This window comes from Daucus carota, chromosome 3 (assembly GCF_001625215.2).
Source record: "Daucus carota subsp. sativus chromosome 3, DH1 v3.0, whole genome shotgun sequence".
Classification (NCBI taxonomy): domain Eukaryota; kingdom Viridiplantae; phylum Streptophyta; class Magnoliopsida; order Apiales; family Apiaceae; genus Daucus; species Daucus carota.
In genome coordinates, this window is record NC_030383.2 from 18,451,156 (window position 1) to 18,463,913 (window position 12,758).

A 12,758-nucleotide genomic window follows, 5' to 3' on the forward strand; every position below is an offset into this window, starting at 1 on the left:
TGTTTCCGGGCTCAAATGAGTCAAGAATGAAACTACAAGTTGATTCTAATTTTAAACAACCGAAAATGAAGCTACAAGTTGTTTCCAAATTCAATCTAGCCAATAATAAAGCAACAAGTTGTTTCCGGCTCAAACAAGTCAAGAATGAAACTACAAGTTGGTTCTAATTTTAAACAACCGAAAATGAAGCTACAAGTTGTTTTCAACTTCAAACGATTCTGGAATGAAGCTACAACAAGTTGTTTCCGGGCTCAAACGAGTCAAGAATGAAACTACAAGTTGCTTCTAATTTTAAACAACCGAAAATGAAGCTACAAGTTGTTTCCAAATTCAATCTAGCCAATAATAAAGCAATAAGTTGTTTCCGGCTCAAACGAGTCAAAAATGAAACTACAAGATTGTTCTAATTTTAAACAACCGAAAATGAACCTATAAGTTGTTTTCAACTTCCAACGGGTCTGGAATGAAGCTACAAGTTGCTTCCAACTTCAATCTAGCCAATAATAAAGCAACAAGTTGTTTCCGGGCTCAAACGAGTCAAGAAAGAAACTACAAGTTGAATCTAATTTTAAACAACCGAAAAATAAAGATACAAGTTGTTTCCAAATTCAATCTAGCCAATAATAAAGCAACAAGTTGTTTCCGGCTCAAACAAGTCAAGAATGAAACTACAAGTTGGTTCTAATTTTAAACAACCGAAAATGAAGCTACAAGTTGTTTTCAACTTCAAACGAGTCTGGAATGAAGCTACAACAAGTTGTTTCCGGGCTCAAACGAGTCAAGAATGAAACTACAAGTTGCTTCTAATTTTAAACAACCGAAAATGAAGCTACAAGTTGTTTCCAAATTCAATCTAGCCAATAATAAAGCAACAAGTTGTTTCCGGCTCAAACGAGTCAAGAATGAAACTACAAGTTGGTTCTAATTTTAAACAACCGAAAATAAAGCTACAAGTTGTTTTCAACTTCAAACGAGTCTGGAATGAAGCTACAAGTTGCTTCCAACTTCAATCTAGCCAATAATAAAGCAACAAGTTGTTTCCGGGCTCAAACGAGTCAAGAAAGAAACTACAAGTTGATTCTAATTTTAAACAACTGAAAATGAAACAACAAGTTGTTTCCAAATTCAATCTAGCCAATAATAAAGCAACAAGTTGTTTCCGGCTCAAACGAGTCAAGAATGAAACTACAAGTTGGTTCTAATTTTAAACAACCGAAAATAAAGCTACAAGTTGTTTTCAACTTCAAACGAGTCTGGAATGAAGCTACAAGTTGCTTCCAACTTCAATCTAGCCAATAATGAAGCAACAAGGTGTTTCCAGGCTCAAATGAGTCAAGAATGAAACTGCAAGTTGATTATAATTTTAAACAACCGAAAATAAAGCTACAAGTTGTTTCCAAATTCAATCTAGTCAATAATAAAGCAACAAGTTGTTTCCGGCTCAAACGAGTCAAGAATGAGACGACAAGTTGGTTCTAATTTAAAACAACCGAAAATGAAGCTACAAGTTGTTTTCAACTTCAAAAGAGTCTGGAATGAAGCTACAAGTTGTTTCCAAATTCAATCTAGCCAATAATGAAGCAACAAGTTGTTTCCGGCTGAAACGAGTCAAGAATGAAACTACAAGTTGGTTCTTATTTTAAACAACCGAAAATGAAGCTACAAGTTGTTTTAACTTCAACCGAGTCTGGAATGAAACTACAAGTTGCTTCCAACTTCAACCTAGCCAATAATGAAGCAACAAGTTGTTTCCGGGCTCAAATGAGTCAAGAATGAAACTACAAGTTGATTCTAATTTTAAACAACCGAAAATAAAGCTACAAGTTGTTTCCAAATTCAATCTAGTCAATAATAAAGCAACAAGTTGTTTCCGGCTCAAACGAGTCAAGATTTAAACTACAAGTTGGTTCTAATTTTAAACAACAGAAAATGAAGCTACAAGTTGTTTTCAACTTCAAACGAGTCTGGAATGAAGCTACAAGTTGCTTACAACTTCAATCTAGCCAATAATGGAGCAACAAGTTGTTTCCGGGCTCAAACGAGTCAAGAATGAAACTACAAGTTGAATCTAATTTTAAACAACCGAAAATGAAGCTACAAGTTGTTTCCAAATTCAATCTAGCCAATAATAAAGCAACAAGTTGTTTCCGGCTCAAACAAGTCAAGAATGAAACTACAAGTTGGTTCTAATTTTAAACAACCGAAAATGAAGCTACAAGTTGTTTTCAACTTCAAACGAGTCTGGAATGAAGCTACAACAAGTTGTTTCCGGGCTCAAACGAGTCAAGAATGAAACTACAAGTTGCTTCTAATTTTAAACAACCGAAAGTTAAGCTACAAGTTGTTTCCAAATTCAATCTAGCCAATAATAAAGCAACAAGTTGTTTCCGGCTCAAACGAGTCAAGAATGAAACTACAAGATGGTTCTAATTTTAAACAACCGAAAATGAACCTATAAGTTGTTTTCAACTTCCAACGGGTCTGGAATGAAGCTACAAGTTGCTTCCAACTTCAATCTAGCCAATAATGAAGCAACAAGTTGTTTCCGGGCTCAAATGAGTCAAGAATGAAACTACAAGTTCATTCTAATTTTAAACAACCAAAAAATAAAGATACAAGTTGTTTCCAAATTCAATCTAGCCAATAATAAAGCAACAAGTTGTTTCCGGCTCAAACAAGTCAAGAATGAAACTACAAGTTGGTTCTAATTTTAAACAACCGAAAATGAAGCTACAAGTTGTTTTCAACTTCAAACGAGTCTGGAATGAAGCTACAAGTTGCTTCCAACTTCAATCTATCCAATGATGAAGCAAAAAGTTGTTTCCGGGCTCAAATGAGTCAAGAATGAAACTACAAGTTGATTCTAATTTTAAATAACTGAAAATGAAGATACAAGTTGTTTCCAAATACAATCTAGCCAATAATAAAGCAACAAGTTGTTTCCGGCTCAAACGAGTCAAGAATGAAACTACAAGTTGGTTCTAATTTTAAACAACCGAAAATGAAGTTACAAGTTGTTTTCAACTTCAAAAGAGTCTGGAATGAAGCTACAAGTTGCTTCCAACTTCAATCTATCCAATAATGAAGCAAAAAGTTGTTTCCGGGCTCAAATGAGTCAAGAATGAAACTACAAGTTGATTCTAATTTTAAATAACTGAAAATGAAGCTACAAGTTGTTTCCAAATTCAATCTAGCCAATAATGAAGCAACAAGTTGTCTCCGGGCTCAAACGAGTCCAGAATGAAACTACAAGTTGATTCTAATTTTAAACAACCGAAAATCAAGCTACAAGTTGTTTCGAAATTCAATCTAGCCAATAATAAAGCAACAAGTTGTTTCCGGCTCAAACGAGTCAAGAATGAAACTACAAGTTTGTTCTAATTTTAAACAACTGAAAATGAAGCTACAAGTTGTTTTCAACTTCAAACGAGTCTGGAATGAAGCTACAAGTTGCTTCCAACTTCAATCTAGCCAATAATGAAGCAACAAGTTGTTTCCGGGCTCAAATGAGTCAAGAATGAAACTACAAGTTGATTCTAATTTTAAACAACCGAAAATAAAGCTACAAGTTGTTTCCAAATTCAATCTAGTCAATAATAAAGCAACAAGCTGTTTCCGGCTCAAACGAGTCAGGAATGAAACTACAAGTTGGTTCTAATTTTAAACAACCGAAAATGAAGCTACAAGTTGTTTTCAACTTCAAACGAGTCTGGAATGAAGCTACAACAAGTTGTTTCCGGGCTCAAACGAGTCAAGAATGAAACTACAAGTTGCTTCTAATTTTAAACAACCGAAAGTTAAGCTACAAGTTGTTTCCAAATTCAATCTAGCCAATAATAAAGCAACAAGTTGTTTCCGGCTCAAACGAGTCAAGAATGAAACTACAAGATGGTTCTAGTTTTAAACAACCGAAAATGAAGCTATAAGTTGTTTTCAACTTCCAACGGGTCTGGAATGAAGCTACAAGTTGCTTCCAACTTCAATCTAGCCAATAATGAAGCAACAAGTTGTTTCCGGGCTCAAATGAGTCAAGAATGAAACTACAAGTTCATTCTAATTTTAAACAACCAAAAAATAAAGATACAAGTTGTTTCCAAATACAATCTAGTCAATAATAAAGCAACAAGTTGTTTCAGGCTCAAACGAGTCAAGAATGAAACTACAAGTTGGTTCTAATTTTAAACAACCGAAAATGAAGTTACAAGTTGTTTTCAACTTCAAAAGAGTCTGGAATGAAGCTACAAGTTGCTTCCAACTTCAATTTATCCAATAATGAAGCAAAAAGTTGTTTCCGGGCTCAAATGAGTCAAGAATGAAACTACAAGTTGATTCTAATTTTAAATAACTGAAAATGAAGCTACAAGTTGTTTCCAAATTCAATCTAGCCAATAATAAAGCAACAAGTTGTTTCCGGCTCAAACGAGTCAAGAATGAAACTACAAGTTGGTTCTAATTTTAAGCAACCGAAAATGAAGCTACAAGTTGATTCCAACTTCAAACGAGTCTGGAATGAAGCTACAAGTTGCTTCCAACTTCAATCTAGCCAATAATGAAGCAACAAGTTGTTTCCAGGCTCAAACGACTCAAGAATGAAACTACAAGTTGATTCTAATTTTAAACAACCGAAAATCAAGCTACAAGTTGTTTCCAAATTCAATCTAGCAAATAATAAAGCAACAAGTTGTTTCCGGCTCAAACGAGTCAAGAATGAAACTACAAGTTGGTTCTAATTTTAAACAACCGAAAATGAAACTACAAGTTGATTTCAACTTCAAACGAGTCTGGAATGAAGCTACAAGTTGCTTCCAACTTCAATCTAGCCAATAATGAAGCAACAAGTTGTTTCCGGGCTCAAACGAGTCCAGAATGAAACTACAAGTTGATTCTAATTTTAAACAACCGAAAATCAAGCTACAAGTTGTTTCGAAATTCAATCTAGCCAATAATAAAGCAACAAGTTGTTTCCGGCTCAAACGAGTCAAGAATGAAACTACAAGTTTGTTCTAATTTTAAACAACTGAAAATGAAGCTACAAGTTGTTTTCAACTTCAAACGAGTCTGGAATGAAGCTACAAGTTGCTTCCAACTTCAATCTAGCCAATAATGAAGCAACAAGTTGTTTCCGGGCTCAAATGAGTCAAGAATGAAACTACAAGTTGATTCTAATTTTAAACAACCGAAAATAAAGCTACAAGTTGTTTCCAAATTCAATCTAGTCAATAATAAAGCAACAAGCTGTTTCCGGCTCAAACGAGTCAGGAATGAAACTACAAGTTGGTTCTAATTTTAAACAACCGAAAATGAAGCTACAAGTTGTTTTCAACTTCAAACGAGTCTGGAATGAAGCTACAAGTTGCTTCCAGCCTTAATCTAGCCAATAATGAAACAACAAGTTGTTTCCGGGCTCAACCGAGTCTAGAATGAAACTACAAGTTGATTCTAATTTCTAACAACCGAAAATGAAGCTACAAGTTGTTTCCAAATTCAATCTAGCCAGTAATAAAGCAAAAGTTTGTTTCCGGCTCAAACGAGTCAAGAATGAAACTACAAGTTGGTTCTAATTTTAAACAACTGAAAATAAAGCTACAAGTTGTTTCCAAATTCAATCTAGTCAATAATAAAGCAACAAGTTGTTTCCGGCTCAAACGAGTCAAGAATGAAACTACAAGTTTGTTCTCATTTTAAACAACCGAAAATGAAGCTACAAGTTGTTTTCAACTTCAAAAGAGCCTGGAATGAAGCTACAAGTTGCTTCCAACTTCAATCTAGCCAATAATGAAGCAACAAGTTGTTTCCGGGCTCAAACGAGTCAAGAATGAAACTACAAGTTGGTTCTAATTTTAAACAACCGAAAATGAAGCTACAAGTTGTTTTCAACTTCAAACGAGTCTGGAATGAAGCTACAACAAGGTGTTTCCGGTCTCAAACGAGTCAAGAATGAAACTACAAGTTGATTCTAATTTTAAATAACCGAAAATGAAGCTACAAATTGTTTCCAAATTCAATCTAGCCAATAATAAAGCAACAAGTTGTTCCCGGCTCAAACGAGTCAAGAATGAAACTACAAGTTGGTTCTAATTTTAAACAACCGAAAATGAAGCTACAAGTTGTTTTCAACTTCAAACGAGTCTGGAATGAAGCTACAACAAGTTGTTTCCGGGCTCAAACGACTACAAGTTGCTTCTAATTTTAAACAACCGAAAATGAAGCTACAAGTTGTTTCCAAATTCAATCTAGCCAATAATAAAGCAACAAGTTGTTTCCGGCTCAAACGAGTCAAGAATGAAACTACAAGTTGGTTCTAATTTTAAACAACCGAAAATGAAGCTACAAGTTGGTTTCAACTTCAAACGAGTCTGGAATGAAGCAAAAACAAGTTGTTTCCGGGCTCAAACGACTACAAGTTGCTTCTAATTTTAAACAACCGAAAATCAAGCTACAAGTTGTTTCGAAATTCAATCTAGCCAATAATAAAGCAACAAGTTGTTTCCGGCTCAAACGAGTCAAGAATGAAACTACAAGTTTGTTCTAATTTTAAACAACTGAAAATGAAGCTACAAGTTGTTTTCAACTTCAAACGAGTCTGGAATGAAGCTACAAGTTGCTTCCAACTTCAATCTAGCCAATAATGAAGCAACAAGTTGTTTCCGGGCTCAAATGAGTCAAGAATGAAACTACAAGTTGATTCTAATTTTAAAAAACCGAAAATAAAGCTACAAGTTGTTTCCAAATTCAATCTAGTCAATAATAAAACAACAAGCTGTTTCCGGCTCAAACGAGTCAGGAATGAAACTACAAGTTGGTTCTAATTTTAAACAACCGAAAATGAAGCTACAAGTTGTTTTCAACTTCAAACGAGTCTGGAATGAAGCTACAAGTTGCTTCCAGCCTTAATCTAGCCAATAATGAAGCAACAAGTTGTTTCCGGGCTCAACCGAGTCTAGAATGAAACTACAAGTTGATTCTAATTTTTAACAACCGAAAATGAAGCTACAAGTTGTTTCCAAATTCAATCTAGCCAGTAATAAAGCAAAAGTTTGTTTCCGGCTCAAACGAGTCAAGAATGAAACTACAAGTTGGTTCTAATTTTAAACAACTGAAAATAAAGCTACAAGTTGTTTCCAAATTCAATCTAGTCAATAATAAAGCAACAAGTTGTTTCCGGCTCAAACGAGTCAAGAATGAAACTACAAGTTTGTTCTCATTTTAAACAACCGAAAATGAAGCTACAAGTTGTTTTCAACTTCAAAAGAGCCTGGAATGAAGCTACAAGTTGCTTCCAACTTCAATCTAGCCAATAATGAAGCAACAAGTTGTTTCCGGGCTCAAACGAGTCAAGAATGAAACTACAAGTTGCTTCTAATTTTAAACAACCGAAAATGAAGCTACAAGTTGTTTCCAAATTCAATCTAGCCAATAATAAAGCAACAAGTTGTTTCCGGCTCAAACGAGTCAAAAATGAAACTACAAGATTGTTCTAATTTTAAACAACCGAAAATGAACCTATAAGTTGTTTTCAACTTCCAACGGGTCTGGAATGAAGCTACAAGTTGCTTCCAACTTCAATCTAGCCAATAATAAAGCAACAAGTTGTTTCCGGGCTCAAACGAGTCAAGAAAGAAACTACAAGTTGAATCTAATTTTAAACAACCGAAAAATAAAGATACAAGTTGTTTCCAAATTCAATCTAGCCAATAATAAAGCAACAAGTTGTTTCCGGCTCAAACAAGTCAAGAATGAAACTACAAGTTGGTTCTAATTTTAAACAACCGAAAATGAAGCTACAAGTTGTTTTCAACTTCAAACGAGTCTGGAATGAAGCTACAACAAGTTGTTTCCGGGCTCAAACGAGTCAAGAATGAAACTACAAGTTGCTTCTAATTTTAAACAACCGAAAATGAAGCTACAAGTTGTTTCCAAATTCAATCTAGCCAATAATAAAGCAACAAGTTGTTTCCGGCTCAAACGAGTCAAGAATGAAACTACAAGTTGGTTCTAATTTTAAACAACCGAAAATAAAGCTACAAGTTGTTTTCAACTTCAAACGAGTCTGGAATGAAGCTACAAGTTGCTTCCAACTTCAATCTAGCCAATAATGAAGCAACAAGGTGTTTCCAGGCTCAAATGAGTCAAGAATGAAACTGCAAGTTGATTATAATTTTAAACAACCGAAAATAAAGCTACAAGTTGTTTCCAAATTCAATCTAGTCAATAATAAAGCAACAAGTTGTTTCCGGCTCAAACAAGTCAAGAATGAGACGACAAGTTGGTTCTAATTTAAAACAACCGAAAATGAAGCTACAAGTTGTTTTCAACTTCAAAAGAGTCTGGAATGAAGCTACAAGTTGTTTCCAAATTCAATCTAGCCAATAATGAAGCAACAAGTTGTTTCCGGCTGAAACGAGTCAAGAATGAAACTACAAGTTGGTTCTTATTTTAAACAACCGAAAATGAAGCTACAAGTTGTTTTAACTTCAAACGAGTCTGGAATGAAACTACAAGTTGCTTCCAACTTCAACCTAGCCAATAATGAAGCAACAAGTTGTTTCCGGGCTCAAATGAGTCAAGAATGAAACTACAAGTTGATTCTAATTTTAAACAACCGAAAATGAAGCTACAAGTTGTTTCCAAATTCAATCTAGCCAATAATAAAGCAACAAGTTGTTTCCGGCTCAAACAAGTCAAGAATGAAACTACAAGTTGGTTCTAATTTTAAACAACCGAAAATGAAGCTACAAGTTGTTTTCAACTTCAAACGATTCTGGAATGAAGCTACAACAAGTTGTTTCCGGGCTCAAACGAGTCAAGAATGAAACTACAAGTTGCTTCTAATTTTAAACAACCGAAAATGAAGCTACAAGTTGTTTCCAAATTCAATCTAGCCAATAATAAAGCAACAAGTTGTTTCCGGCTCAAACGAGTCAAAAATGAAACTACAAGATTGTTCTAATTTTAAACAACCGAAAATGAACCTATAAGTTGTTTTCAACTTCCAACGGGTCTGGAATGAAGCTACAAGTTGCTTCCAACTTCAATCTAGCCAATAATAAAGCAACAAGTTGTTTCCGGGCTCAAACGAGTCAAGAATGAAACTACAAGTTGATTCTAATTTTAAACAACCGAAAATAAAGCTACAAGTTGTTTCCAAATTCAATCTAGCCAATAATAAAGCAACAAGTTGTTTCCGGCTCAAACGAGTCAAGAATGAAACTACAAGTTGGTTCTAATTTTAAACAACCGAAAATGAAGCTACAAGTTGTTTTCAACTTCAAACGAGTCTGGAATGAAGCTACAAGTTGCTTACAACTTCAATCTAGCCAATAATGAAGCAACAAGTTGTTTCCGGGCTCAAACGAGTCAAGAATGAAACTACAAGTTGATTCTAATTTTAAACAACCGAAAATGAAGCTACAAGTTGTTTCCAAATTCAATCTAGCCAATAATAAAGCAACAAGTTGTTTCCGGCTCAAACGAGTCAAGAATGAAACTACAAGTTGGTTCTAATTTTAAACAACCGAAAATGAAGCTACAAGTTGATTTCAACTTCAAACGAGTCTGGAATGAAGCTACAAGTTGCTTCCAACTTCAATCTAGCCAATAATGAAGCAACAAGTTGTTTCCGGGCTCAAACGAGTCAAGAATGAAACTACAAGTTGATTCTAATTTTAAACAACTGAAAATGAAAGCTACAAGTTGTTTCCAAATTCAATCTAGCCAATAATAAAGCAACAAGTTGTTTCCGGCTCAAACGAGTCAAGAATGAAACTACAAGTTGGTTCTAATTTTAAACAACCGAAAATAAGCTACAAGTTGTTTTCAACTTCAAACGAGTCTGGAATGAAGCTACAAGTTGCTTCCAACTTCAATCTAGCCAATAATGAAGCAACAAGGTGTTTCCAGGCTCAAATGAGTCAAGAATGAAACTACAAGTTGATTCTAATTTTAAACAACCGAAAATAAAGCTACAAGTTGTTTCCAAATTCAATCTAGTCAATAATAAAGCAACAAGTTGTTTCCGGCTCAAACGAGTCAAGAATGAGACGACAAGTTGGTTCTAATTTAAACAACCGAAAATGAAGCTACAAGTTGTTTTCAACTTCAAAAGAGTCTGGAATGAAGCTACAAGTTGTTTCCAAATTCAATCTAGCCAATAATGAAGCAACAAGTTGTTTCCGGCTGAAACGAGTCAAGAATGAAACTACAAGTTGGTTCTTATTTTAAACAACCGAAAATGAAGCTACAAGTTGTTTTAACTTCAAACGAGTCTGGAATGAAACTACAAGTTGCTTCCAACTTCAACCTAGCCAATAATGAAGCAACAAGTTGTTTCCGGGCTCAAATGAGTCAAGAATGAAACTACAAGTTGATTCTAATTTTAAACAACCGAAAATAAAGCTACAAGTTGTTTCCAAATTCAATCTAGTCAATAATAAAGCAACAAGTTGTTTCCGGCTCAAACGAGTCAAGATTTAAACTACAAGTTGGTTCTAATTTTAAACAACAGAAAATGAAGCTACAAGTTGTTTTCAACTTCAAACGAGTCTGGAATGAAGCTACAAGTTGCTTACAACTTCAATCTAGCCAATAATGAAGCAACAAGTTGTTTCCGGGCTCAAACGAGTCAAGAATGAAACTACAAGTTGATTCTAATTTTAAACAACCGAAAATGAAGCTACAAGTTGTTTCCAAATTCAATCTAGCCAATAATAAAGCAACAAGTTGTTTCCGGCTCAAACGAGTCAAGAATGAAACTACAAGTTGGTTCTAATTTTAAACAACCGAAAATGAAGCTACAAGTTGTTTTCAACTTCAAACGAGTCTGGAATGAAGCTACAAGTTGCTTCCAACTTCATCTAGCCAATAATGAAGCAACAGTTGTTTCCGGGCTCAAACGAGTCAAGAATGAAACTACAAGTTGATTCTAATTTTAAACAACCGAAAATTAAGCTACAAGTTGTTTCCAAATTCAATCTAGCCAATAATAAAGCAACAAGTTGTTTCCGGCTCAAACGAGTCAAGAATGAAACTACAAGTTGGTTCTAATTTTAAACAACCGAAAATGAAGCTACAAGTTGTTTTCAACTTCAACGAGTCTGGAATGAAGCTACAAGTTGCTTCCAACTTCAATCTAGCCAATAATGAAGCAACAAGTTGTTTCCGGGCTCAAATGAGTCAAGAATGAAACTACAAGTTCATTCTAATTTTAAACAACCAAAAAATAAAGATACAAGTTGTTTCCAAATTCAATCTAGCCAATAATAAAGCAACAAGTTGTTTCCGGCTCAAACAAGTCAAGAATGAAACAACAAGTTGGTTCTAATTTTAAACAACCGAAAATGAAGCTACAAGTTGTTTTCAACTTCAAACGAGTCTGGAATGAAGCTACAAGTTGCTTCCAACTTCAATCTATCCAATAATGAAGCAAAAAGTTGTTTCCGGGCTCAAATGAGTCAAGAATGAAACTACAAGTTGATTCTAATTTTAAATAACTGAAAATGAAGATACAAGTTGTTTCCAAATACAATCTAGCCAATAATAAAGCAACAAGTTGTTTCCGGCTCAAACGAGTCAAGAATGAAACTACAAGTTGGTTCTAATTTTAAACAACCGAAAATGAAGTTACAAGTTGTTTTCAACTTCAAAAGAGTCTGGAATGAAGCTACAAGTTGCTTCCAACTTCAATCTATCCAATAATGAAGCAAAAAGTTGTTTCCGGGCTCAAATGAGTCAAGAATGAAACTACAAGTTGATTCTAATTTTAAATAACTGAAAATGAAGCTACAAGTTGTTTCCAAATTCAATCTAGCCAATAATGAAGCAACAAGTTGTCTCCGGGCTCAAACGAGTCCAGAATGAAACTACAAGTTGATTCTAATTTTAAACAACCGAAAATCAAGCTACAAGTTGTTTCGAAATTCAATCTAGCCAATAATAAAGCAACAAGTTGTTTCCGGCTCAAACGAGTCAAGAATGAAACTACAAGTTTGTTCTAATTTTAAACAACTGAAAATGAAGCTACAAGTTGTTTTCAACTTCAAACGAGTCTGGAATGAAGCTACAAGTTGCTTCCAACTTCAATCTAGCCAATAATGAAGCAACAAGTTGTTTCCGGGCTCAAATGAGTCAAGAATGAAACTACAAGTTGATTCTAATTTTAAACAACCGAAAATAAGCTACAAGTTGTTTCCAAATTCAATCTAGCCAATAATAAAGCAACAAGTTGTTTCCGGCTCAAACGAGTCAAGAATGAAACTACAAGTTGGTTCTAATTTTAAACAACCGAAAATGAAGCTACAAGTTGTTTTCAACTTCAAACGAGTCTGGAATGAAGCTACAAGTTGCTTCCAACTTCAATCTATCCAATAATGAAGCAACAAGTTGTTTCCGGGCTCAAATGAGTCAAGAATGAAACTACAAGTTGATTCTAATTTTAAACAACTGAAAATGAAGCTACAAGTTGTTTCCAAATTCAATCTAGCCAATAATAAAGCAACAAGTTGTTTCCGGCTCAAACGAGTCAAGAATGAAACTACAAGTTGGTTCTAATTTTAAACAACCGAAAATGAAGCTACAAGTTGTTTCAACTTCAAACGAGTCTGGAATGAAGCTACAAGTTGCTTCCAACTTCAATCTAGCCAATAATGAAGCAACAAGTTGTTTCCGGGCTCAAATGAGTCAAGAATGAAACTACAAGTTCATTCTAATTTTAAACAACCAAAAATAAAGCTACAAGTTGTTTCCAAATTCAATCTAGTCAA